This window comes from Archocentrus centrarchus, unplaced genomic scaffold, assembly GCF_007364275.1.
Source record: "Archocentrus centrarchus isolate MPI-CPG fArcCen1 unplaced genomic scaffold, fArcCen1 scaffold_32_ctg1, whole genome shotgun sequence".
Lineage (NCBI taxonomy): Eukaryota > Metazoa > Chordata > Actinopteri > Cichliformes > Cichlidae > Archocentrus > Archocentrus centrarchus.
The window spans coordinates 1021466-1048889 of record NW_022060260.1 but is presented as its reverse complement, the minus strand read 5'-3'; the positions used below and the strand labels follow the sequence as shown (position 1 = coordinate 1048889).

At 45.7% G+C, this 27424-nt stretch overlaps 1 protein-coding gene across 6 annotated transcripts in view; it reads left to right on the top strand.

Moving 5' to 3' along the window:
* Nucleotides 1-27424, top strand: part of znf536 (zinc finger protein 536) — a 206650-nt gene that overhangs the window by 66384 nt on the left and 112842 nt on the right. For all 6 annotated transcript variants that reach the window (XM_030724132.1, XM_030724136.1, XM_030724131.1 and 3 more), the window contains one exon: nucleotides 10230-10329. The gene's annotated coding sequence lies outside the window, so the exon portion shown is untranslated. The remainder of the gene's footprint in view (nucleotides 1-10229; nucleotides 10330-27424) is intronic.

Sequence of the window (27424 nt, the reverse complement as noted above, 5' to 3'; positions counted from 1 at the left end):
TGTGTATGTGTGTGTGTGTGTGTGTGAGTGTGTGTGTGTGTGTGTGTGTGAGTGTGTGTGTGTGTGTGTGTGTGTGTGTGTGTTGGAATGGAATGATAAGAGTGTTTGAAGTACTGTGGGTGGTAAGAGTGTGCACTAGCTGCTCTCTGTGTGTGTTTGTGCCATCATTTCCTGTGTGTGTGTGTGTGTGTGTGTGTGTGTGTGTGTGTGTGTGTGTGTGTGTGACAGTACAGGGACTTGTTGTGATGTTGGAGCTGGTGATTAAAATTGAAAAGGTTTGAATGACACAGTGGAGAGTTTGGCGGATCCAGGTAGGATCGATGGAGCGCTGGTGAGCGGCCGCCACCCCTGCTCGTTGGGCTGGAGAGCTCTCAGGAATGTGTTTGTGTGGAAGTTATGCCTTTAAATAGTTAGTAAAGCAGTTAGGCTTGTAAAAAAACTGCTAATTTTCCTGCAGTACAGCACTTTAACTTTTTGTGTTTGTTTTAGAAGAGCACAGCAGTAGATTTAGGCTTTTGTGACTGTATTTATCCACATTCAACCAGACGTGAGTCATTTGGGAAAGAGGTGCATGTTTAAAATGAAACAAAGAAAGAGAGGTAGTGAGAGTAACAGGAGAAGGAAAGGTGATAAGAAAAAGGAGGCAGAGGATCTTAGCTCTCTTAGCTCGAGGCTTACCCAGCAGCCAGGTGCTCATCATCTTCGATCTGTTTGGCCTCCACTAGGCTAAGGAAGTGTCTACATCTCACTTTATCCCCTCATGGCCTCGCCTCTCTGTGTGGGGGAGGGGAGCAGGAGTTGGAGGAAGGTCTCGGAGGAGAGGACACAGAGGAAGGAAAGGAAGATCAGTATCAAGAAATAAAGGAAAAAGAAGGAATGAGGGTGAAGCAGGTACGAGCACATCTTAAGGACATACACGATCCTGCCAAAAGTCTTCACTCACCATCCAAATCACTGAATCCAGGTGTTCCAGTCACCTCCACAGGTGTATAAACCAGCACCTCAGCATGCAGACTGCTTCTACAAACATCAGTGAAAGAATGGGTCGCTCTCAGGAGCTCAGTGAACTCCAGCGTGGTACCGTGATAGGATGATACCTGTGCAACAAGTCCAGTCACTGCTGAATATTCCACAGTCAGCTGTTAGTGGGATTATAACAAAGTGGAAGCGATTCGGAACAACAGCAGCTCAGCCATGAAGTGGTAGGCCACGTAAAATCACAGAGTGGGGTCAGAGGATGCTGAGGGTCATAGTGCACAGAGGTCACCAACTTTCTGCAGAGTCAGTCACTGCAGACCTCCAACCTTCATGTGACCTTCAGATCAGCTCAAGAACAGAGAGAGCTTCATGAAGGGGTTTCCATGGCAGCTGCATCCAAGCCTTACATCACCAAGCTCAATGCAAAGTGTTGATGCAGTGGTGTAAAGTGTTGATGCAGTGGTGTAAAGTGTTGCTGCAGTGGTGTAAAGGACATCACCACTGGACTCTAGAGCAGTGGAGACGTGTTCTCTGGAGGGATGAATCACACTTCTCCATCTGCCAATCTCAGGGAGCCTGACATTATTTGGACAATCTGGTTGGGCTATTTTCCACAATTGTCTCACATGTAACTCAGCAGGATGTAGTTGACTTCAGTGTTAGCAGTTAGCGCCTTTCACAGGAAGCTGACTTTGTATTTCTTCCTGTTTCTGCTAAATCAGCAGGTCCAGCCCTAACTGGACCCTAACTGAAGACAGTCCAGGGAGCTGAGTAACCTGCTGGCCTGACTGGCTGGCTGTTCACAGGTTTTAGAGCAGCTGATGTTAAATCTGACTCTGCTCTCACAGCTGGGATGCAAACTTTAGCCGGTCTACAGTCTGACCCGCTCTGACCTTCACAGAAGATTTCAGTTCTGCCCTCCCAGCAGCCCCACCTGCTCACGTACTTCTGTCTCGTCACAAGTCTCGTTTAAGGAAATGGTCATGCTGAATTTACACATCAAATAACATCAGCAGACATCAGGCAGCACGCGTGTGAGTGTTCATCCACTCTTTCTTATTCAGGAGAATAAGAATATTTTTGTTTCTTGTAACATTTCCACACTGGCTTCATGTGTACCAGCCTGAACTGGGATGAAACTGAGTGAAACCAGTTTAGCCAGTTTTTATTTTAACAGAAAGAAACTTCTTAAATATTTTTGCATCTTGTGTTGATCGGTCTGTTTCAATAGAAGCATTTGTAGCATCTGACATGCATCTTTGTAGAACACACTGAGATATAGATCACGACATGAGCCTGAAAATATCAAGAAACTACTTTTGGGAGCTTTGCATCAAAAAGGGAACGAGTGCATGAGTGTCAGAAGACCCAAACCATGGGGTGAGGCTGTGTGTAAAGTGGGCTGTTCAGCCTTCAGTCCTTGTGTGTGTGTGTGTGTATGTGTGTGTGTGTGTGTGTGTGTGTGTGTGAGAAGTCTTTGTACACAGCGGTGCCCACAGCATCACTTGCACTGACTCTCTTGAAATCCATTTGTTGAAGTGTTTCTCGGTGGCTCAGCGGGCTGCAGCAGAGCAGCTTTTCTCACTCACAACCTTTGTCATGAATCATTCGCTCTCACAGGTTTTTCCTGTCAATCTCCTCTGTGTGCTAAAAGCAGCAGACACTAAACTTAGCATCCCCAAGGCAATCTGTGATCCATCTGATCTGCTGGCCAGCAGGCATGCTAATGCACTGGCACTGGAAGGCCTGTAAGATATTGTATTATAAGCATGGATGCTCTATTATTAGATGATATGAATAGAATATCTGCTGTGAGTGTTTTATGAAGGTCAAAGAATTGAATCAGAAATATTTTAACGCTCAGTCAGACTGTTGTGTGTTTAATATATGTTATCACATGGCTTTCATTCTCACTTTAAAACCCATTATGTAACCTGAATGAGCTTTAATGTGCTTTTATGGTTTGTTTTTTTTTTTAAGAGCAACACTTTCAATAAAACGTGCAGCCGATAGTGAAGGTAAGGACGGGCTCCACGCGGCCAGCAGAACCTCACTGAGAACCTCGCGTCTCCAAATTTACACACGAGGAGCCGTCCTTTTAACGGCTGCCCCCCCCGCAGATGCAGCCCAGAGGTGCGAGCCGATAACTCAGGACCAAAGAAAGCAGCGGGCCACAGCACGGGGGGCCACGGCCATTTTTTCCTGCGCAGTCTGGGGTCAGCACATGTGGGTCGCAGGGTGCTCGTATCTCACGGTTTGATCTACTGTAAATATCTGTGGAGCCCGGTGTTAACTCAGGGTCATTTTGACCAAGTGTAAACACTCAATCTCCCCATCAAATTCCATTAAACTTTGTAAGAACACAAACAGGCTCTCCAAAAAGAAGCCCCGAGCAGTGGCATTATACAAGTGCTCCGGTTTGGACATAAATACTGTGATCTTACTCCCATAAATCATGCTGAGATTGTACATTTGGGCCGAGCAGAGCTTCAGGTTCGCACACTCCTTCTGTAAACAGGTTCTCCTTCAGCTTCTCACATCTTCAGTGCCTGTGTGTGTGTGTGTGTGTGTGTGTGTGTGTGTGTGTGTGTGTGTGTGTGTGTGTGTGTGTGAGAGTGTGAGGTTACTGGGCCTGATCCTTTTTAAAAAGAGTCTCGCTGTAATCAAAAACAATAACTGCTCAGAGCATAAACTCTTCCAACCCCCCCCCCAACAAGCCCCTACCCTCTCCTTGAAGTATGAAATAATATTCTGTGTGTGGGCCCCGGCCGAACGCTGAGAACGCAAACATTTCACAATAAAGTTGTTTAAATAAAGGCCTTGGCATAGATGGCTGGGAGATAGAGGACATGCTGCGTTAATTACAAGCCCCCGTTAAAATAAACCGCTGGTATAAAATATGAGTCTCTCCCGTTCTCGGGGATTTGAACCTATAAAATATCAGCGAGGTGTGCACCTCACATGTGCTGTTTGGAGACCAAACACAACAGCAGCTCGAAGAGAGAGCTCCACAGACAAAGAAGGAGGAAGAAAAAACACAACAGAGCTCCACAATCAACAAAGAAAGCAGTGTTTATTCTGCATTTAAAGACTTATGAATTCTTCTCGCCCCCTCCCCGCCACTGCGGGGCATTAACCGAGAGGCAAAACAGCCGAGTTAAGCAGCACGTTTATTATTCTTCAAACTGGCGTCTGAAAAGTAATATGCTTTAAAGGCGCATTAAATGTACGGGTGTGTTCGAGCCCTTCCCGTACCCGGCGCTGCACTCTGTGTGGAAGTGAGGAAAGTTTCAGTGAGCGCAGAGAGGCGGCGAGATGGATTATTTTTCCTCAAGTGTGGACTTAAGTTTCTGCTCCGTGCTGCTGGGTGGCCCACTCCGCTTTAGCCGTGTTAACATAAGAATAGAGCGGTGGCCAGGAGATGAGGGAGGGGGGGGCAGCCGGGTAGCTGGTTTAAATTATTCTGCGCCTCCGCTGCTGCATAGCAGGAGCTGTTGTTATCCACTTAGAACATCAGACGATTTGTTCCTTCTCCCTCTCGTCTCTCTCCCTCTCTCAGCCCTGTGGGCGTCTTTATTCGGGATCCTTTGTACCACTGTTATGTTATAATGCCCGTCCCGGCCAGGGTGCACCTCGCTCGCCAGCACTTGTGTGCTTTTCCTGTCCTCTCCCTCCACGGGCCCCATAACTGATATTAAAGAGCTCCGAGCCCATGCGAAGATAACCGTAAGAAACTCCGAGTATCAAATGTTAACCGTGCTGGCCGCCGTCCGAGCTCGGTGACGAGGGCCGTGACGCTCGCGGGCCCAGATGAGGAATGCAGTTATGAGGAGATGTTTGTATACATTCAGCCTGCGCCTTGGAAAGCAGCGATGGCGGTTGAGCACAGCTTAAAGACATCTGGATGCGATGAAATGCCATTTGTCTAAACAATCAAGAGTCTTAGCAAAGCCACCCAATGTGCACGCTGCTATTAGTACATACTTGTGCAATGTGCTTCAACAGAAAGGGATATTGACAAATATTTCATTGCGACAGCTTCATGAGATGAGCCCCTTTTTCTCTGCTGCTGTAAACATAAAAAAATGTGAAGTTCGTTTGGAGTGGAGGGGGGAGGGGGGGTGATGAGAAAACCACGGTGGCATTTATAAATAAGGCAAATCACAGAGATTGTAGTGTAAATACGTCCATTCTGAGCTCATTCTTCTCTATAAAGAAGGGAAACTGTGAACAATCACTGCTCATATTTCTGTTTGACCGTCCGATGCGAGGAGCTCAGGCGGCCCTGAAGTGGACTGCACAGCATTTGTGTGCGGACCAAAGACATGAAATCAGCAGATAAACAAGCAGACAGAGAATGAAGCATCACGTGTCAAAGAAATGCCACACCTTTAGATTTATTTTCTAATTAATTCCATTTAAACAAATGGTCTGGGCAGTCATGGCAGCTAGTGCTCTCACTATGCCAATGGTGTAGTGAATGGGGCATGCAGACATGACTGGGATAATAAGCGTCATGGAATCTAATCAGATTTCTAAGAGGAATTGATTGTTGTGAGGCAGCCGGTGCAGGAGTGGGGTTGACAATAAGCTGAAATTTAAGTGTTAATTTTTATGCTAATCCTCTGGCATCTCTGTGTGATGCAATTTGGTCCAGCAGGCTCTCGACTTTGCGCCGCAGATATGAAATTGTCCCGCGCACAGAGAAAATGTCAGCTTGCCAGACTCTGAAAGCTTGTAATTTATTAGGTATGTTTCTATTAGTATGTGTCACAGTTGTTAGAGAGCCACATGCGCAGGCAGCCAGCCACGCCACCTTGTTCTCTCCCTCCCCTACCCTCTCCATCCTCCCTACTCCACCTTTTTTTCTCCCCACACTGCCATCCACTTCTTTAGCATGTTATGCACATGCACGCATGCACACACACAATGACACACACACAAACCCTGCACGTTCTTAAGATGGTCTCGGCTCAGTGGCTGCTGCACCGGGGCCTTAATGTATTATCATATATCGGGTGGTCCTTGCCCCTGGACAAAAGGCTATTTAATACAATTTAATGACATTCCTGAGAATTTCTGTGTGTGCGTGTGTGTGCTTGGAAATGAGCGTGGAAGGGGGTCTGTCGGTGCAAAAGAATAGAACGGGAGACAGAAGGAGGGAAGGGGAAATAGAAAAATAAAAAGGTGGAGGCCACAGATGAAAATAGCATCTGTGTTTTTCATGGCTCACCCGTGCAAACATCTCGATGTAAAGGCGTGACTCTCCCTCCTCGTGCCGCTCGAGTTTCTACCTGCACCAGAAAATTGAGTTTGAGGAGGTTTGAGGGCCTGAACATCTGTGAGCTTTAAAAAGCCCTCTGTCTCCAGGCCTTGGCAGGTTACCTGCACTCTCAGGGTACAGCAGCTTGTCACTGGATACTGCTGTTGTACCCGTACGTTCTTGTACTTTCTGCTTCAGATGTTATGGAGAGCAGCACTGATCCTCTGGTTATAATTTAATGCTACAAAAATCCGTCCATCCATTTTGTCCCTCTGGTCCAGGCTGCAGCAGTCTAAGCACAGGCCTCCCTCTCCTGTCCCAGAGTAAGATCTGCCCCGGCAGGAGGCTGCGGACCCGCCTCATGGTGGATGGATCAGGTGGCAGTAAAGGCCTCGGTGGTCTGATCCCTGCTGCCCAAACCCGTTCAGAAATGGACCTTTGAAAAAAGGTGCAAAAACTGTTCATTTATTTTACTCACTTTCCTGCTGCTCAGAGCTTTCTCTCTCTCATATCCGCAGCCAGCGGAGAATCACCGGCTAACCTCTGCACCACCGTGCCGCTGACACAGGAGACGTACCAGAATGATTGAAGTTTAAAGACCGAACGCAAATCAATAAAGAAAATCTTGAAATAGATGAGTAAAATTATTTTTTGACCTTAAAATCTCAAAGAAACGGAGCATGTCTGACCCTGTTAGCCTGTTAGCATGGGTGGTGCTAATCCCTGCAGACTCGGTTAACGTCTTTTAATGGAAATGATGTACATTTAAGACGTGTTCACCACACTCACCTTTGCACCCTGCTCTCCTGTCAGTAGGTGCTATGGTTCGGGGTTTCCCACTTTCTCCATATTTTCCTATATGCTGAGGCGCTGCAGACAGTGTGGTGTGTGATGGAGATGCTGGTCCTCCTCATCTTCAGCCTGCCTCACACATGCTGTAAACCCATGTTGGTCCAGTTTGCTTGGGGTCTCTGTAACCAGGCAGATCTTTGTAGAACAGGAATCTGCTGACCAATCAGCGGCCTGCTTTCTTCCTTTGCTGCTCATTTTCTGATGATTTCTTTTTTTTTCTGGCGAGTAAAAGAAGCAGAGATCAGGAGAGCGTCGTCACCTTACAGCGACCCTGGAGGGAAGTCTGTGAACTGAACCTTATGAACTGAAATGGACCGAGCTATGAAGAACTCTGTTTTCTTCCCCTGATTTTTATTTGAATTGATTTTCAATGCGTGTTTCATGTTTCGCGATGGAAAAAATAGGATGGAGGTCACATGACTGATGCAGGAGTTCTTCGTGGTGGATTTGAATCAGACCACGTTCAGCTTCCTGTTTGCTTCGATTAACCACCAAAACTACTCGGTCACTAAAACTATTACACTGTGAAATACATAATATAATATAATATAATATAATATAATTAGTCCATAGCAGAATTTAGAAAGATACAAAGCTTATTATCCCCCAGTTTTATACTACTTGTAGTATTTTGTTGTTCTGCAGCCATTCAGGGTATTTTCATTCTGTATAATTCTGTGTAGAGTGGGTGTGCTTCAAAAAAGAAAATATATATATATAAACTCTGAGCTCCAGTAAGATCTCCTAAAATGCTCATGCACACGTTGGCTGATAGAAACATAAAAAAGCAGCTTATAAAGAAGCCTTCAGTAAATGTGTCTGCGCGGTAAAGACTGAACGTATCTGTAAGTCCACTCCTGGAAAATATGATTAATGTTTTTATGGCTCTCAGTGGAGGAAAGTCAATAGAGGGTCTGCTTTCCACCAGCCATAAGCTCGAGTGTCAGATTTACACTATTTTAGTTCTTTTATCTACTGTTGCCTGCTTTAGTCTATAACCGCGTGTGTGTGTGTGTGTGTGTGTGTGTAGCTCATCATACTGTTTTTCTGTAGAGCTCTACAGAGTAAAGAACTAAAGAATAGTTTCCCTGTGAAACGTGCTGTTGTATTCATTCAGAGTAACAGTGGGTGGGTGCAGGAGAGGAACGAAGGCTAAAATGCCCCCCCCATGATGAGAATGGAGACAGTAATGTGGACGAGCCTACAAGTCCTCAGTGAGCTGAAGCTGAGGCTGAATGAAGCTCAGACAGGTGTACGCTGAGGTGTAACCCTGTGCTTTAGACACAGATGAAGGATTTATTTTAATTTGGATGTTTTTAATGACTTTTATTTATTTGCCTCCCTGTTGCTCAGATTTAGGACCGTATTCAGAAGGCAGAAATCACATATTCAGGGTGGGGGTACTTGGAGGGTTAAAGTGGTCTTAAATTTAAAGCCGTGACGTTTTTAGACCCCCTTTAAATGTAATCCGTTTCTGTGCTGTCCCACCTGTTACTGAAACAGGAGAAAGCGGTGGGCCAAACGTGGAGGTGTCAGGAGTCCTTTTCCTTCAGTCATCTTCCACTTTAGGTTTAAACACTGATGAAATCACTGCTGTATGTGGAGTGCTACTAGAAGCTAGTAAAGCTGCACTCAGCGGGCCCAGAAACACACTGAAAGGTTTGGATACAATTCACATATAGGTCAATTAAATGCAACAACATCTGCTCTCTCCCTACCATTTGCATATAGCATTCATATGTTAATGATGTCCCTTGTTTTTTTTCTTTTTGCGTGCGTGTGTGTGTGTGCGTGTGTGTTTGTGTGTGCTGTTTGTTTCTCTCTCTTTTTTTTTCCTGTACTTCCTCCCCTCCTCCCCGTCTCTTTGTATCGCCAAACAAAAGAGATGCTGAAAATTTGGATTCATACTTCCCTTTTGGAGGAAAAAAAAACACAGATACGCCCGTCCTATTTTCACTTCCTCTCGCCTCACGATTAAAGGGGAGGTTAGACGGGTGCCACAGTTGTTCCATTGCCATGCCCCTGATTTCGACAAGAAGCCCCTTTAACAGCAGAGAAGGCAAGGCCCTATCTCTTCCCCAAGCAGCTTAATGCCTTATAAATCAATGATGACACAGATGGACTAGCGATAATCTATTTAGAATGCCTCACAGCAAATATTGTTGTGCAGATGATTAGACAGCCAGTTATTTTAACTCAGACCCTAAACCCAATCTTCCCCGTCTCATAATGCTCCTCAGATTTATAGGAGTCGTTCCAGAGCCGACATTTTTTCTTATTTCAAGTAAATTTTGGGGGGAAAAAACAGATGTACAGAAATGAAAAGTGAGAGGAGGTTGTGTGTCTACATGTTTGTTTGCCTGTGTGTGTGTGTGTGTGTGTGTGTGTGTGTGTGTGTGTGTGTGTGTGTGTGTGTGTGTGTGTGTGTGTGTGTGTGTGTTTGGGTGCATGGGCAGCTTGAGGAACAAAAGACACTGGTGCTGGTGTCTCTGCCAAGGCCATATGATAAGGCATGTTTCTTCAAGATGGGGGAGGCAGAGCACGATTGTATCTCCAGGGCATTTGTGTGTGTGTGTGTGTGTGTTAGGCAGTCTAGTGACACGAGGGGGGTTAATGGCAGTCCAGGGTCTCTGCCCCTTTTCATGGTCGATGGGTCTCAATTTAGCGTGTGAGGGTGAAGAGGAGGAGGAGGAGGAGAGGAGGAGCTGGAGGAAAAAAGAAGAGAGGCAGGAGGAGTGCAGAAATGAAGTGGAGGGTTGTCAGACGTGGCAGCTGCTTGGAGGCCCTGATAAATATAAGCCCTTATTGATCGGTTGAAAATGAAAGATCCCCGAGTGGCGTGCAGTATTTAGCTTCTTGTCTGCCTCGCGTCAGCGGTGGCCTTGCCTTGGAGGGATAGATTTCAGCTGCGCCTCCGGGCACCGCAGCGCCCCAGCTTTGATTTCATCTTTAACCTTTTCTGCTGCGTTCCCTTGACCTCTGAAGCAGCGCTTACTGAATTTGTTAGATTTCCATCTTGACATCGCCCCCTCCCCCCCACCTCGCGCTCGTCTCCCTCTCCACCCATCACTGTCCGTTCTCCTCCTCACCTCTCAGGTCTATATTTCATTATCACCTCCTCTGTTTCTCCCTCCAGGTGGCCATCGCAGTGAGCAGTAGTCAGTGAGGAGCGACAGCCGGAGGCCCCTTCATCCTAACAGACAGGTTGCACACCAGTATGCAGTTGGTGTATTAAGGTAAGTCACACCATTTCAGAGCTTTGCAGTGTTTCCCACACAGTCAGGCTCTGTTTGTGGTGTTGGCGAGGTGGTGGAAGTGACAGGCGTCACATATGTCAATAATACAGTTTGTCCTGAGCGACGGTCGCATCAGTGAGTCTCTCCACCTGCACGTGAACCCCCCCTCCTCCGAGCCGGTAGTCCTGGCTCTACTCGGCGGCAGCCCCGGGGGGCTTCCTCGGGGAATCTTTCTAATGGAGCTTTTTGAAATGAAAACGATTGAAGCCGAATGATTCAGTCCACCCCACCTCTCAGACCTTTAAACGTGACCCACATCAGGGTCTGATGAAAATCGTTCTTGTGTACAAATGAAATAAGGAGGGGAAAATCATGAACTAATTCTGAAATAAAAACGTAAAATTTGGGACGGAGACTCTGAGTCACCAGAATAACCGCCGTGAAAATGAGACGAGCTAACTCGTAGCAACAGATGAGCTTTCAGAATAAACTTGTGGGATTCGTCTTTCTTAAGATGAAGAAAAAACTTAAACGAGTCTCCAGATATACCTGGGCGGGTGTTAACATACCTGAGCAGCTCCCCACTCACACACACCTGTATGTGTGTTTGAGTGGGGAGCTGCTCAGCCAGGAGCAAAATGTCCTGAGCGTGAAGCTTTTCCACATCCTGTACGATATTTGCTTCTCCCACTGTCAGGATAAAAGAACAAGACACCACACACGCACACACACACACACTCCAACTGTTCGTCATTCACTCACCATAGTCTTATCCCCAAAGGCCCTCTGTCTTAAACCAAAACACACACACACACACACACACACACACACACACACACACACACACACACACACACACACACACACACACAGTCACACAGCTACAGTACACTGCTGCTATGTGCGCAGACAGAACTTGTAACAATCTGGATTGTGATAATCTATGATAATCATCCACCACATGCCACCTAAAAACGCACATGGGTGGCATTCAACACCCACACTGGCACATTGCTTCAGTGGATCTCGTCTCCCTCTGCCGCTCTCCCCAATGTCACTACCTCCAGCGTCAATGTCACCTCTCGGCTCCTTATTTCTCACACGGCGAAGGCGGAAAAGGAGCGAATCTCCAACAATTTATGTTTGGCATTAGTGTAATTGAATCCCACTCGTATATCAGAGGAAGAAAGTTGCGAGGTGTGGGTGATATAAATGCAGGTAGGGATCCATGAAAACACAGATCTGTCCCTCCCCTTCCCCTCGCCTCCTGAACAATGTCTCCCATCTCTTTTTTTATTCTCTCCCTCTGTCCCCTCCTTTAGCTAGATGGATGATAAATTCCCAGCTACAGAGCCAGCAACAGCTGTTGGCAGACAGGCCTGATATGAGAATAGCAGCATAGGATGAGCAGGCATTAAAAATTAATATGCTATTTAGCCTAGGTGTATTTTAGGTATTTGACATTTTCATGTCCGGGACAGAGTAAATTTATTCATAGTACAGAATAAAAAAATAAAAAAAAAAATTTTAAAAAGAGGAATGGGTGTAGGGAGCAGGCTGAGGGAGGGGGCGCAGGAACACTAAGTGAAGGCCATTTTGGTTTTATGGTCACCCTGTTTCACTTTGCCTCCACCACGGTGATCTGTGTGTGTGTGTGTGTGTGTGTGTGTGTGTGTAGCCTCATCATACTCTACTGTGAAGCTCACACACACACACACACACACACACACACACACCACCACACACACACACACACACACCACACACACAGAAACAAGAGCAGCAGGCTGAGCATTGGGCCCAGGACATACATGACTTCTAATATCCATTCAAAGCTGATCAGTAAATATCTATTTAGCTTCTAAGGAATATTTAGGCATTTATAGTTTTAGTCACGTGATTATTATTTTCCAGCTCACACAGGTTCTTGTTCAGCATGTTTTGTGATGAAGTCAGAGCTCCTGGAGAAAAGCACAAACTCCACACCACAGGTCCCAAACCCAGGACCCCCCCTGCTGTGAGCCAACAGTGCTGCAAGTGCATGTGATCCATGCACAGCACCCACTGCTGTAATTAGCTAGCTATCTAAAGGTCCCTGAAGGGGGACGTTTAAAAAACCTCTGGGCCAGTTGTTGCTGGTCTTTTAGCTTAGTCAGAATATAAAAAGAGCTTCTATTTAGTGAAGTGACACTGAATGTTAAACACAGTGAAAACTGTAAAAAGGTTCATTCAGCCAAAACACTGATCCAATTTATTTACCTGTATAACAGGTGATCTGGATCCTCCCAGCTTTTGCACAGAGAACAGTTGCCTTCTGTTATCATGTGACCAAAGCTGAATTCTCGTGTTGGAGCCATCTTATTGCTCCAGCTGTGTCCAGACTGAGACCGTCACACACACTGAGGCTGGCCCAGAAGATAAATTTTCTAAGAAGCTTCTCTTCTATGATGGGGGCAGTTACTGCAGTCAGCAGCCACAAAGAAACATCCCACTAAAAAGATATTAAAGCCAACAGTTACATGCTCCACCTCAAGTCCTGTGAGCGTGTGCTTTGGGGTCTAACTGGGTGGGGTGGAGACTGTAATCTGCCACTGCTGAAGGTGCAAATATTTTTAAACATAATTTTTCTAATCTTAACCAAAATAGTTTTAAATGAAGTGTAACCATTAGCTGTGGTGAATCAGAAAACACTGCAGTGAGAGGGATGGTCACAGAGTGACAGAAACCCTGTGGATGAGTTTTTAAAGGTACACTGTGTCAAATCTCACCACCTGATGTCAGTAGACTGCAGAGTGTAGTTAACTGAGCTCTGTTTTCGTACTCCTCCCAATTCAAGCCCATAATCCTGGGTACGGTGGCTGCTGTAGGACAAAACAACCATGGCTGCTGTTCATCTGTAGTGAGTGCAGGCGGTCAGTCAGCTGTTACCTCAGCTGGTGTCCAGGTCTGTTTATTCTGGAGGAAGCTGCAAAACTAGTCCAGGCTAACAGCAGCTAAGCGCTGCTGTTAGCGACTATTAGTCTCTGTTAGCTGCTGTTAGCCTCTGTTAGCTGCGGTTTTTTCTGCTGTTAGCCTCTGTTAGCTGCTGTTTACCTCTGTTAGCTGCTCTTTTTGCCGCTGTTAGCCTCTGTTTTCTGCTGTTAGCCTCTGTTAGCTGCGGATTTTGCTGCTTTTAGCCTCTGTTAGCTTCTGTTAGCCTCTGTTAGCTGCTGTTTTTGCCGCTGTTAGCCTCTGTTTGCTGCTGTTAACCTCTGTTAGCTGCTGTTTTTGCTAATGTTTGGTATGTTACAAAAATTTTCATTCTTTCCAGTTACATCTGAAACCCATGCAGATAGAAAGAGCATGGAAAAAAATTACATTTTGATTCCAAAACCACACTAATAGCACAAATAATAATGAAGTTACACCCGATTAACTACTCCATTAGCATGCACTGTTTTACCATATAATCAGTGGAAAACTGTGATCTCAAAGTGCATTACGCGCAGAAAAGTTAGCATTTTTTCTCTCACTTTAAATCAATATTTGAATGAAATTTTAAGCAAAGAGAGACAGAAGTATGGCAAACAGAAAATGTAAGCGCTAAGAAAACAGCTTCATAACAAACAGAATAGTTTAATTTTGTCTAAACTAACTGACTTTTTTTTTCATTTGTTGATTGCATTGGCCGCCATCGAACGTTGCTTTGACAATGGACATTTTCCTTACGTCATTAAACTACTTTCTGATCACGAAAACTTGATGAAACTTTAACAGTTTTAAGTTGTAACATAAAATTACACGTCCATATAGCTTAAATTGATGTCCATATGTGCCATCAGTGTTTTGACACGTTAACTTCGGCAAGGTTTTTGAAAAATAATCTTTCAATACGAAAGACTTGACAGAATGAAAAAAATCGAAATAATATACGGCAAGCTGCCCTATATTATAGCAATAAATCGCTGAAAATACACACCTTCATTTGATCAGAAACCCGTTTTTTGGCAGACCGCTTCAGCGTATTATCCGAGGCTACTAACAGGTTAGCTTGTACTCTGTTGCTAGGCTATGATGCAGTGATTGTAACATATCTATTTCTTAGGTGAAGGGGACCCCTCCTCAGGTGATAAAACATAGGTTCATATGCTTGTTATCTTGAGTCTGGAAGGTACAAATTTGTCACACCACAGCAGGCTAACGCCTATGAGTTTTCATCTTCTCCACCTTTGGCGTATTACGTATGTGGCTGGTCTAAAATGTGATAAGGTGGAAAGACGATGTCCATCATGGCCACTGTATTAAAGATGGCGGGGCAACATGGCAGCTTCCCGCCCCTGTACATTTTTGACCGGGTAATTCTAAGTCTGTGAGAATGTGTCAGTTTGTTGGAAGATGTAATTACACACTAATCTGTGTTTATTTATGAGTAAAACATTCTTTTTTTCTATTAAATAAACTCAAAACTGACTGGCTGCACCTTTAATTCAGAAACCTTTATTCAGAAACTGCTGTCATTTGGGTTGTTGATTATTATAACAGGTGATTAGTGAAGGCTTTTGGGAGGTGATGTGTTCATGTTTTACTTCATTCAGACTGGGAGTCACATAAGCCCCAAATACCAAAACCCAGCTTGACTCAGCTTTTTAAAAATACATGAAGCTTCAGGTAAAAGCCGAGATGTGCAGAACAGAGAGGGACATTCAGATGAGGAACAAAAAGAAATGTGTAGAGGAAGAAAAGCAGCATTATGCAGCATTAGACAGTTAAACGCCAGCTGTCATTACAGACTAAGCAGTCAGAAATGTAAACTTTACGCTCTGTTCCTTCATAAATATCCTCTGAACACAGAAATTATTGTGGCAAGAAACTGATGTCGTGTAGCTCTGAGTGTTGGTCTCCACACTCTGGACTGTGGAGGTCCACACAGCAAAGTAGCAGACCCATGCCGGGTCATGCTAGGACAGTCTTTAAGGCTCCCTCTCTCCCTTCCGCTCCACCTTCGGTGATTAATGGCTAATGCTGCTCTGGTACATCTCTATATCCCTGCTCATCCTTCCCTGCTAATCGTTGTGGAATCTTAGACATGGCCTGGATTGGGTTCATATAGAAAATGTGGGATTGGATTCAACTGGATTTGGTGCTTTTTGTTTCTTTGCTTTCATATTTTCACCTACTGTGCACCGACATTTTTACAGTGTTACACTCAGTTCATGTCTCAGGATCTCCCAGGAGATTCCCAGCTCAGTGTGGAGGGCCCTCTTTAACCCCCACCTTCATCTTTTTAGTGCCTAAAACTAAAACAGTGGAAGTAAAATGATCAAAGTTTGAAGTAGGGAGGTCCAAGCAGGGTGCAAGCCACGGTCTCCTGGTTTATAACCTGTGACTCGTGGCACAGACTTCCAGCAGCCAGTGCTGCAGCGGCCGCCGTTTCAGGGCGGGACGCTCAACAAATCCATCCGTCCATTTTCTTAGTCGTCCGACTCACAGGCCCAGCGATCAAAAACGAGATCACATATTCGACTGGTCACAGATGAATGTGAGGCCCGACATCATCTTACTGAACGATTTCACGATGAGACAGCCCCCTCACATTAGACCCATCTCTGTCCGTTACATTTTAGGGGGATGTGAAGATTTTAGTTTGTGCTTCTTTTATTTCTCATATGTCTTCATATAACTGCTTTCTCTCTGAGACAGCGCTGTTAATTAGTTTGGTGGATGATCTTAATTGAAAGGAAACCTACTTAAAGAGGTTGTTCCACATTATTAAGCAAGTCACATTTCTCATGCAGTGTGAGGAAGAGGAGGAAGGATCTTTGTGAAGATGAAACGTGTGGAATAATGCAACATTTTGCAGAAACATAGAAATCTCTGAGCTGTGAGAACTGAACAATCTCATCATCATCCTGTGGATGCAGGATCGTTTCAGCCACACTGTACCAAAGCTCACACCACTCCTTTTCAGAAGGTTTTCCCAACACTGAATGAAAAATGAAATATGAAGGATCTCTGAGGGGGTCAAAAGGCGACGGGCCACCACCCTTCCCTCAGCCCCACCCGACAGACCGAGCCGCAGGGGCGATGGAGTCAGCATCTCCCCGGTTGCCCCAAGACAGGATTGCTCCGAAGGTTTTTGAATTATTGCCTAAAATAATCTCTGTACAAAATTCAGGTTTATAATAATTACAAGTGAAATGATCTCCACATACTCACACAGCTTTTATGATTTCTGAAGCATAAAGACAATCACAAGAAATGAAAGGCTAACATCCTACACCATGGTCACATGACTTCAACAGAAGAAGAGGTCATATAGAAAAAGCTAAAATGATTACAGCAGTGTAAAAAGAGCAGTCCTTAATTACAACAATCATTAGGTCCCGTCAGTGTTCCTGAGTCCGTTTGGTCCATTCAGGAGGGTGAAGCTGGAGACGTTTAGCAGGAGCAGTGCTGAGCATGCTCTCCGGCCTGAGCATCCACCTCCCGACTCGGACTGTTGGAAACTCTCTGAAAACAGCTCTCAGGTGTATTTAAAAAATATTAATCACAGGTGTAATTAAGCAGACGAGCAGATGACACGACTAAAAGCTGCTTTGAACCCGTCACGTGCAGCGCGGCGAGCACGTCTTTCCTTCCTGTTTCTTCCTCCTCACCCTCCCTCCCGGCTCTTTCTCTGCATTTCCACGGCTTCCACAGTTGGCAGAAACTTCCCATTGCCGTACAGCGCGGCGCCGTACATACGCTGACTGTTATTACCTTGGGGAACGTTTAGCAGCTCCGTGTTTAACACCATAACCTCCGCTACATCAGCAGTGGCAACAGAGTAGAAAAAGCCGGGAGGTGGAAACCAGAGACGGCTCGTGTTAGGCGAGCGTTCGACTGATCACCACAATAAAGACGACAGGAGGGGGAGAGAGGGAGCGTGTAACAAGTCTGCTTTATTTCCACCTATTGGATGATCAGGCACTCTTAAGGGGAGGGATAATTTCTGGCAATATCTCTGACTACAAAGTAAACAGAAATCAAAGCCCTTCACGCTCCCAGACAGAAGCACTATATGAAAGAAACGTCTTAACAGCCTCCTTCATTTCACTTCTTTTTTCCTCCTGTACTTCCCATTGATTTCACCTAACTAGTGTTAAGTGAAACTATCGGAGACACAATGGATCCACTTGACTTTCTGTCTCAGAGCTGCTCTCGATGGTGATCGGCCCCCACTGTGCACTGTAAAACTTTTCACTCTCAATTTGCAGGTGTTTCCTGGCAGCAAAGTACTGCGTTTTTTAAAGTGTACTGCAAAGTGTTACTGTAAGCACATGCACAGTTCATTACTGTATTCTTGAACGCTCCAAAAAGCAGACGTTTTGAAGGCACTGGTTATTTGTTTAAATCTTAAATTTCTTTCACCTTGCCAAGATGCTCCGTAAGGATTCCAGGAAAAATGATGTGAAAATGCTGCGAGCTGTTTTCTCCCAGGCTGCAGTGAACGCTCCAGTGTTTAAATGTTAAAGTGGGGAAAACACCGTGAACACGAGCAATACGACAGTAAAACAGCAGCTGAATAACGTGGAGGAGAGCAGGAAAATGGAAACAGAACAAAAAAAAGTACAATAAATTTAAGGAGCGCAATCAGTAAAAAAGTGACAAAATGCAACAGCATCATGTTCTCTGTGTGTGGGTCCCTCACCTTTTCTAAATATCTGCCTTTTATTTATCTGATCATAGTTGCAGCAGCTCTCCTGATTTCACTGTGCTGCAGACCAATCACATAAAATGTCTCCTTAAAATAGAATATGAATGCAATAGAAACCAGGCAGAGCAAAACTTTACTGTATTTTTATATCGCGGTCCGATAATCACCAGACTTCATTCAACTTTTAAAACATCCTGTCACGTTTTGTGGTGTTCCCGTGGCGCTCCGTCACAGCGCCCATTGTGCCTCTTGGTCGCCCGCTGCCACTCAGACGCTCCCCCCTCTCCCGAATGAGCATATTGTACACATCAGGCAGCCCCCGGCTCCTCCCTGATGGCTCCACGCTGATGTCTGTCTCAGAGGTGTTTTAGGGGAGCGGCCTGACAGGTAACAGGACGGCCGGCAGCTCGGGGCGGCTCGTATCGTGAGGTCGACTTATTTCACCTGAAATTCTCCTCTCCGGGGCTGCCCGGCCTCTTCCTCGCGCACAGACGGAGGAAAACAGCCCCCCTCCGAATTTCCACAAAAGGCCCGACGTGTTATCAAAGTAACTTCCAGCATATTAGCGACACGAAGCCCCATCCCCCCGTATCCTCTGTCCTTCCTCCCACCGCCTCCCTCTCCTCTTTTGTGGCACTGCTCGCTTGCCTCGGCAAGTTTCCTGAATTAAACTGCCGGCTTCCTGTTCTTTTATATGCACAGCCACATCTGGGGAGCCCGCTCGCAGGGCCCCGCCGCTTAATAACAATCACCTTCCCTTTCACTCGGCCCTGATTGTTTCTAATTCGCCCTGACAGATAGTAGCTGACAAGCCGCCCGCGCCTCCCTCCCTCCGTGACCCGAGCTCACTCAGCACACTTATAAGGCCTGTCATTTTTAATATTTGATTTTCACTTCGTAAAAAGTTATGTGTTTTAGAGCTGCCACAGACCCCCCCACCCCCGAAATCACATGATGAAATCACTATTTAACTGAAACCCCGGCCCTTCCCTCCTCTTGCTCCTCGCTTGCTTCTCTTCATCCTTTTGTTAGCCTCCTGCTCTCCATCTCCTCTTCCTCCTCTCTCATTAATTGCCTTTCTTTTCCTCTCTTTCTGCCTTCATCGTTTCCACCTTCTCCTTTCTTTCTGTCTCTTTCACTCAGCCTCTTCCTCCTCCCAGTCTGTGAGTGGATGTACGGCTCTTACGCGAGCCGCCTTCTTTGCCTTCATCCAGGTGTATACAGTAAAGAAACCACTCGGTGAGGAACAAATAACCCTGCTCTCCATCGCACGCTCCTGCAGCATTATTTGCTTTCCATTGATTCCCATTAAAGATATATGGAGCCATGTGAAATGCATATCAGCCGGGCTGATCGTTAAATGAAAGGATGGATTCATCGACAGCTTGACGGATGACATTTTGCTGAGCGATCCATACGGCCCTTCAATAAAAATACAATTTGGAGCTTAAGATGAAGAAAAGAGAAGAAAATATCAAGCAGAGAAAGATGAAACTCGGACACAGTCAGGTTGCCTCCTACACACACCTGTGCACGTAATGTCCCCCCCCCCCCAGCTTTAACCCCGCCCACTAGCCACAAAGCTGATCTCACAGCCAGCCGTGTACTGTTTCCACGTCACTCCTTCAGCGTCTAGTAGAAGGAAGCAGGAAGAAGAAAGCAGTGCCTTAAAAGCAGGAAACCGCTGTGATTGGCTGATGAGCCGATCACTCCATCAGGCTCTGCAGCTGATTATTAGAAAAGCAGACTTTGAGGAAACAAAGTTTCATATTTGGGATGAGTGAGGCCTGCTCTGGATGAAACTCCAGCAGACGCCGTTAAAGCCCACAGAGGCTTCCACATGTGTAGAAGCAGCAGCAGCTGGATGTGGTGGTGTTTGAAGGTGATGCTGTCTGCTCGCTTCATGCCCCAAATCACAGTGGAGGATGAAGCGCCTCACACAAGCCAAATACTTGTGTGAGACAAATACTCACACAAGTATTTGTCTACATTAGAAACCTGTAAAAGTCTAAAAATGGAGTACTTCTTTTGTCTGATTACATCTTGTAGAAGCCCCCACAGCACAGGAAGTGCTGAGAAATTCTCGGACACGTTTCAAACACACTGAAAACTTCAGCTGCAGTTTTCCTGGTGAGCAACTTCTCCAACAGGAGATAACGACCGAGGAGGGATGAAGCACCTTTACACATTCAACACAACAGCTCAGCAAACACTGGTGCAGCCTCACACGCACACACACACACACACACACACACACACACACACACACACACACACACTCTCTTACTTCCATGTCAGGACACCACGGTGCCCGAGGCGCACCCACTGCCATTCTCCGTCTTCACCCGACGACAAAAACACAACTAATTGGAGTACCACTGCATGTTTTCACTAAAGGCACAATTTAATTACATTTGAGCTGGGAATGAGTATTTTGGGAATGTCTGTATGTTCGTTCAAACAAATGGAGCGAATGAAAAGCAATATTTGTTTTGCTTTGATTAACAAACGGGCAGGGTAATTTGTCAAGGAGAAAAAGAGTGAGGGCAGAAAATCTCTGAAAGTTTAACCCCCAGCTGTCCAGTGCCGCCCCACACACGCACACACACACAGACACACACAAACTTTGGCTCCTGGCCTCGTGACTCTGACCTCTCTCTCCTGCTCTTCCTCGTCCTCTCTGCTCCCCGGTCTCAGTTTTGTGGTCCTCCTGTTCATAAATGCTTTATTAATAACTCGGTGAATAATGTAAAGAGTATTGTTTTCTCCAAGGTTGTATTAATAAACATGAATGAATTTATTTGTCTTCACCAAAGCATGATTAATGCACATTAATGTCTGGATATTGCTCACTCTGCCCTGCATCACCAAGCACATATCAGCCCCCCTCCACTGTCTGTGCCACCATAAAAAAGAAAAACAGACCTATCAATGTTAAATATTTATGGCACAATATTAATGGTTTTGTAAAGAAAATAACACATTATTAATCCTCTGATTAACAACTGATTAACCTTTTTTATTAAACACGTGATCCGTGCATCATCGACTCAGGATATGTCGACTGACTGCGCTGCAGAATAATTATTTTTGTGTCTTTTCTAATTGCAAAAATCGCATGGCTGAACTATATGTGTGTGTGTGTGTGTGTCTTGTCTTGACACATGCGTGCACACACACTTGTTCAAACAATGTGAGATGTATGTAGCCGCGGTGACAACGAGGGATGAAGGGAAGGAAGAAAATAAAACACACAAACATAACGGGCGAATTCTTTCACACTGACGGAGAACAAGAGTGGCGCCTAAATTTAGAAGCAGATCTTTTTAAAACAATGGGGTTTAATTCACATATCCGTTTATTCTGCAGTCACTGGCATGGGCTGCAGAGGGAAAACACAGCTGAAGGACAAAACAGTTTCTGCTCATCTCACAGCTATTGTCTCTGTATTTTTAGTTCTTGTCAGCTGAAAGACAATTATGTTATGTTTTCTGACACAGTGGAGCTGACTTCAGGTTTGCACAAATTACACACAGTATGAATGTGAGCTCCATGTTAGGTTTTAGGACTGGAAACACTTCATTCTAATCAAACGTTAGCCTGCGTTAGTGCAGCTGAGAATTAATATCTATGTAAAATGTTTAAGTGGTGAAGAAGCCGGCAGCTGGAGCTGACACTAAGGTGCATTTGACTCCTGTAGGAGTGGGAGGTCACGGCCGTGACACTGTACACAGAAACCAGTAGATAAATAAAATAGAGCAAACAGTGAGACGCTTCTTACTGCAACGGCTGAGGGTGATGTCTTTGTTCAGCTGAGATGGGACCAGAAATATGTGAAATCCAGAATCAGGATTGGATCCAGATGCTGTTCAGTTTGGCTCCAGTTCGGTTCTCCACAACTGTGGACCAAATATCAGGTGAATCTGACGGAGATATGATTTTTTAAAGTTTGCCCTGTGGGGTAGAATTGCCGTTTTTTGACTAACCTTTGGGCCTGCACTATTGGTAATGTACCAAAAACAACCCCCCCCCCCCTCCAATGAAGAGCAGACCTCAAACCTGTGGACAGGTAGTAAATGCAACCCTGACCCTGCTGGAGGTTAAGAAATGAAGTACTGCCGTCATGCTTAGAATGCACGTGATCATATAGGCAGTTATCTCATATTTTCCTCGTGTAAGTCTAACCCTGTGATCAGATCAGTGCTCTAAAAATGATTTACACTTTTATTTTCTCTCTCTGCTGAACCTCAGATTTGACCCCACTGTGTGTTTTTACTGTAGAGAATATTGTGGATTGTGTGGCTGTGATAAACTTGTGTAGTAAAGCATCATAATAATAACATGTAAAATAAGATGATTTTAAACATTAAAGCCAAAATAATTTACATTCAGCCTTTAGAATATTCCTCAGCTCCTTTACCATCCAAAGTCAGATACTGAGTTGATTAAAAACCTCGTTAATCCAGCAGCACGTGGTGCGTCTCAGTGAAATCCCAGCAGGCCGTGCGGCTCTCGCCGTGGCTGCAGACCTCCTCCACATGCTTCAATAACGGGAAAACTCGTCGTGTCAGATCCTTATTTTTCCTCCCTGACGAGGATCCAAACACCAAGCAGTATTTTATATAAATAAAAAATATATATAAATTTAAAAAATGTTGTATTTGATTTTGCAGACCCCACCACCACCATCAAATTTTTTAAATTGATTATTAAATATCAGACAAATGTGAGACGATGAAAGCTGACAGTAAATGAACTGATGTTGATCTTTGGAAATGAAATATGAAAAACTCCAAACGAGCCCGATCGTGTTACCCTCCAAAGAAAAGCTCGCTGCTGCTTCTTTCTTATTAAAGCAGCACCAAATGATCCGTGCTGACGTTCAGAGACGGGCGGGGTTAACTGTGTCCTTATGGAAGCAGCTCACCTTTTGTTTGCTGCCATGAGTTAGAGGCCTGAGCGCGTCCACGTCACAGACGTTAACGACACGTTAGCAAACGTATTTTCATGCCTTTCCTTACAATGGGTCACAGCACTTCCTGCAGGGGGTCAGGCCTTTGTTCCTGTCCTCTTTGGCCTTCTCTGTTGCAGCAGGTTTCACCTCGTCTGCTTTCTCCTGACCTCTGACCCTGCCATAGACACTTTCCTCTCTTTTCCCAGACCCATGAACAGAAGTCTCCTGCTGCCTCTCTGATTCTTTCTCCTGCCATCCTGAGGATCCACGCGTGCTGCTGCTGCTCTCAATCACACATCATTTCATCCTTTCTTGACTCTTCTGAGGTTCAGCCTTAGTTTACTGTCCTGGATCAATCCCGGGCTTCCCTCCTCTTCCTGCCTTTCTTACGTCCTGCTTCTTAAAATTTCCTCCTTTTTGAAGAAATCATTTTTTTAAAGCCATCATGAAAATGAATTAGCCTGATCCCAGAATATGCAGCAGGACATATGGTTTGGCCCAGTTTCTGAGAAGTGCTGGTTTTTGGTCATTCTGTAAAAAGTGTGTGTGTGTGTCTGAGGGTCTCCTGGGAGTTGGAGGGTATTTATAGTGCCGCTCACACAGAGGTGGAATTTGCAGTGATTAAGAAAAGCAGTAAAGGTGGTTAATTTGACTTTTTTAATCTCGTGTCCATCTCCTGTTGGAACCTGCACAGAGGAAGTGGCAGGTACACGAGCTGTAAGCCTCTTATGATTTGTCTCCATGCAGTGCAGACACAACACTGTGTCAGGGAGAGGTTTAGGCATGGTGCGGGCCTTCTTTAATTACTGGGGGATTGCTAAGCAGATACGACTGTGCTTTCGCTGCAGCAGGGCCTGGGTCAGTGGCGGCCTATGGGATTTTCTGCACGCAGCAGCTTTAGTCGGGAAAAACATATTCCAAGAGAAGATGAGGAGTTTCAGCAGAGTGGAAGACAAAAGGATGGAGTTTAGAGTGCAGTACTGACTGACAGACATTAGGTCAGCACAGTATTTCTCTCAACACTTTGGACCTCGGTTACCTGGAATATCTTAAAAAGCAGCCTGCAGTGATGAAACCAGTTTATAGAGACATTCAGCTCAACACACAGACAGCCTGTTCTGCTTCACATGATGCTTTAAAATAAAAAGGTGGTCTCAAAATGTAGTTTTTATTATTTTAAAATGTTTCATTGTTTTAATCTTTTAATGAGCATCATTATGAAGTCCAGAACATGCATTACTCCACACACTGAACACACTGAGGACAAAAGCTGATTTTAAGGAGCTCTGGGAGGTGCTGCATGTTTGTCACACTGGCTCTAAACTCTCAGTTTATCACAGTTTTTCTGCTCTTTGATCTGGACGATGTCATAGGGGGGGGGGGGGGGGGGGGGGGGGGGGGGGGGGGGGGGGGGGGGGGGGGGGGGGGGGGGGGGGGGGGGGGGGGGGGGGGGGGGGGGGGGGGGGTGAAGCCTTACTAACATGCTGTTCAGACCTTTTGTCTCTGAGGGGCAGCCAATCAGAAGAGAGACGGCGCTGAAACGGATTGTTGCAGTCAGAACGGCTGCAGCAGCGAGGCCAGCGTCTGATTTCCTGCCTTGCAGAGGTGGATATATTACTGCAGGCGTACCGAGACGGAGGGAAAAAGGTGAACAGAGACTCGTGTGCCGTCTCTGGAGCGCAGTGGTCTGTCACTCTGCTGAGAACCATTAGATTTGTCACTGAACAAATAGAGACGTGTCGAGCTCAATCAAACACTCCGAACCGCCGTGAGTTTCGGTGGGAGGAAGACATTTTTGCCTCGTTGTCACCAGCTGGAGTTTGGACGTACCACCGCAGGAGTTTCGGTGACAGCCTCGTGAAGGCTGCTTTGTTTTCCTAAGTCGTCTCCATTCCCTTTAATGAGCCATTATGGTTATGTTTTGTCTCAGTCGTGTTTGTTGGCTGGCTGAGTTTCTGAGACGGCACGGCGGAGGGGAAATGGGTAGGGGGCGGCGAGGGGGGGCTTTAAACCTCCCTGCAGCGTTTCAGGAAAGAGAACCTGCGGCAGCGAGAGAACCAAATCTGTGGAATTTCAAAAGTCTCGTATGCGTCCAGGATGCACCGGCCTCCTGCTCGGCGTGGGCGTGACCCTGCTCCATTAAACCTGAATTCTGAGCGTTCACACTCGCCGTCAGCAGTGAGACGCGGTTAGCAGCTCCCTCACCTTGTATCGCTCTTAAATGTTTCCAGAATCAAAGCTTCCTCTCCGAAGCACATGGAGAATGTAACAGAGTGCGATGGAAAGTGATGGGATGTTGAAGGGTGGGAAGATGGGGGAGTTGGGTGGCTAAGCAGACACTGTGACAACCCACCTGTCAGCAGGTACTCAGTATAATTGGTAAACGAGGGCCGCGGGATAGTAGCGGGGCCCCTTCCCTCCTCTCTCTGTCTGCTGCTCTGTTCTTTCCTTTGACGAGTATTTGAAGTCGCCAGGCAGTTGTTGGAAGCGATCTGTTTTCTTGTTTGAGGCCAACGGGAAGAGGAGAGAACAGGACGAGGAGAACACGTGTAAATGTGGATCACTAACCTGCTAAGAGTACTGAAGGTGGTTAGCCAAGCAGTGGACAGCTATGGATGTATTTCTCTTTCTCCTCTCTCAATGCCAATCCCCGCCATCAGGCTCTGTTTGCCCTCTAATGAAACATATTCATCTTCATCGGGTTCTCTCGTGGCTCTCAAACTCACTTTACAGCATAGTCAATTAAACCCTCAGGGTCCACTCTGTGCGTAAAAGGATATATAATGCTTTGACATTTCAGCGAGTCCACATTAGGCACACCCACAGAGCACTGTGCTTTGGGCTGGATGGGAAGGAGTCATAGCCGAGCCCAGAGGTAAAGCCAGTCAGAGGGATTGGGTCTCTTATAAGCTAGTTAGCTCTTTGGATTCAGTTACTTATGCTGATGTAATAGGGCAGATGTAAGCTGATACTCAAGTCTCTCTGTGACCCCTACACTGGCTCTTGTTCTCATATTAGGCTACCTAATATATACTAAGTTGTATATAGTGTAATGATAGACTAACTAATAAATAACTAAAATGGACGTAACTCAATAGAGGAGTGTATTAGTGATGTGGATCACCATTTAGGCCTCTTACATTTTCAGGAAGTCCTCCTTATCTTGCGTCTTATCTCCATTGGTCATTGTTGGTGCACTCAGTGGAAGCAGTGGGGTCAGCGGGATAATGATGCACAGCGAGGCTCCTAACAGGCCTCCTGCTGCAGGGCTCTGTGCGCTCCCAGGCGAAGAGTTCGTCCTGCATCTCAATGGCATGAAACAGCTTGACAGGGCCAAGTTCTCCTTAAGGCGGCTCATCGCCCCTCCACCCTGTCGTAACCCCAAAGACCTGGGGCTCTTCCTCACATGTGTGTGTGTGTGTGTGTGTGTGTGTGTGTGTGTGTGTGTGTGTGTGTGTGTGTGTGTGTGTGTCAGAAACTGCACACTTCACTTGCTTTTCTTGAAGGCAGCTCTGTACCCAGCGAGGTCACTGATCGCACTCTTTTATTGTTGAGTAATTTAGCGTTTTCAGAGGGTGACGTCTCCGGGTTTCCTTCTGCTCAGACCGAGCCTGTAAATAAATGACACGCAGCGAGTTCCAGCCCACAAATGAAAAAAAAGTGTAACTGAACTGATAAGGAGTGCTTTATTCCCACCATCTGAAACAAGTCGTGTGAGATTGCTGAAACGGCGTGGATTTGCACAGACCTATCTAATGTTAATCCATAACTAAATGAGCGAGTGGAGTCATTTATGACTCGATTGTATTTTATCCAGGAATGATTTTTTGCTCTAATTGTGTTTATCACACCTATACTGTTTCCTTTCTCTGTGGCAGACATTCTCAAATGTTCCAGTGTCATTAATTATGGTTTTCAATCATTTATACGCAAGAGGAGTTAACCCGGCTCATTATTACTTGGGCATTAGATATCTGCCTCAGTGCTTCTGCAGCACTAAATCTGTTTGCCATGGTTCACTGCAAAACATCACAATGTGCTGAGATGTGAAAAATCACAATAAAATCCAAATCTGCAGTGTTACAAAAACACATGTGTGTTTTACTTTGCTTTATTCTTGCCACACCAGTGAGGTCCCCCCCCCCCGTTCTAATCATGAACATTTGTGGGAGACGTAGGCTGATGAATTCATGGTGGCGAGCTCGGTCTCCTGATTCAGAACATCAGAGACAGACAGACAGCACTCGCTCACTGGAAGAATAAAGAGGGACAAAGTCTGGGAACGGGGGGAGTTGTGGGGCAGCGTTGTCCGTTTCCAGGACAGGAGACACACCTGTTTGTCACCGACAGGTGCTTCACGTGCTGAAGCCTCTGACTCCAGGTGATGGCGGCTCATTAGCCTGCCACAGAAACTTCCTGTCATCTAAAACTGAAGATGGACACTGACCCACCCCAAAATGCTGCTG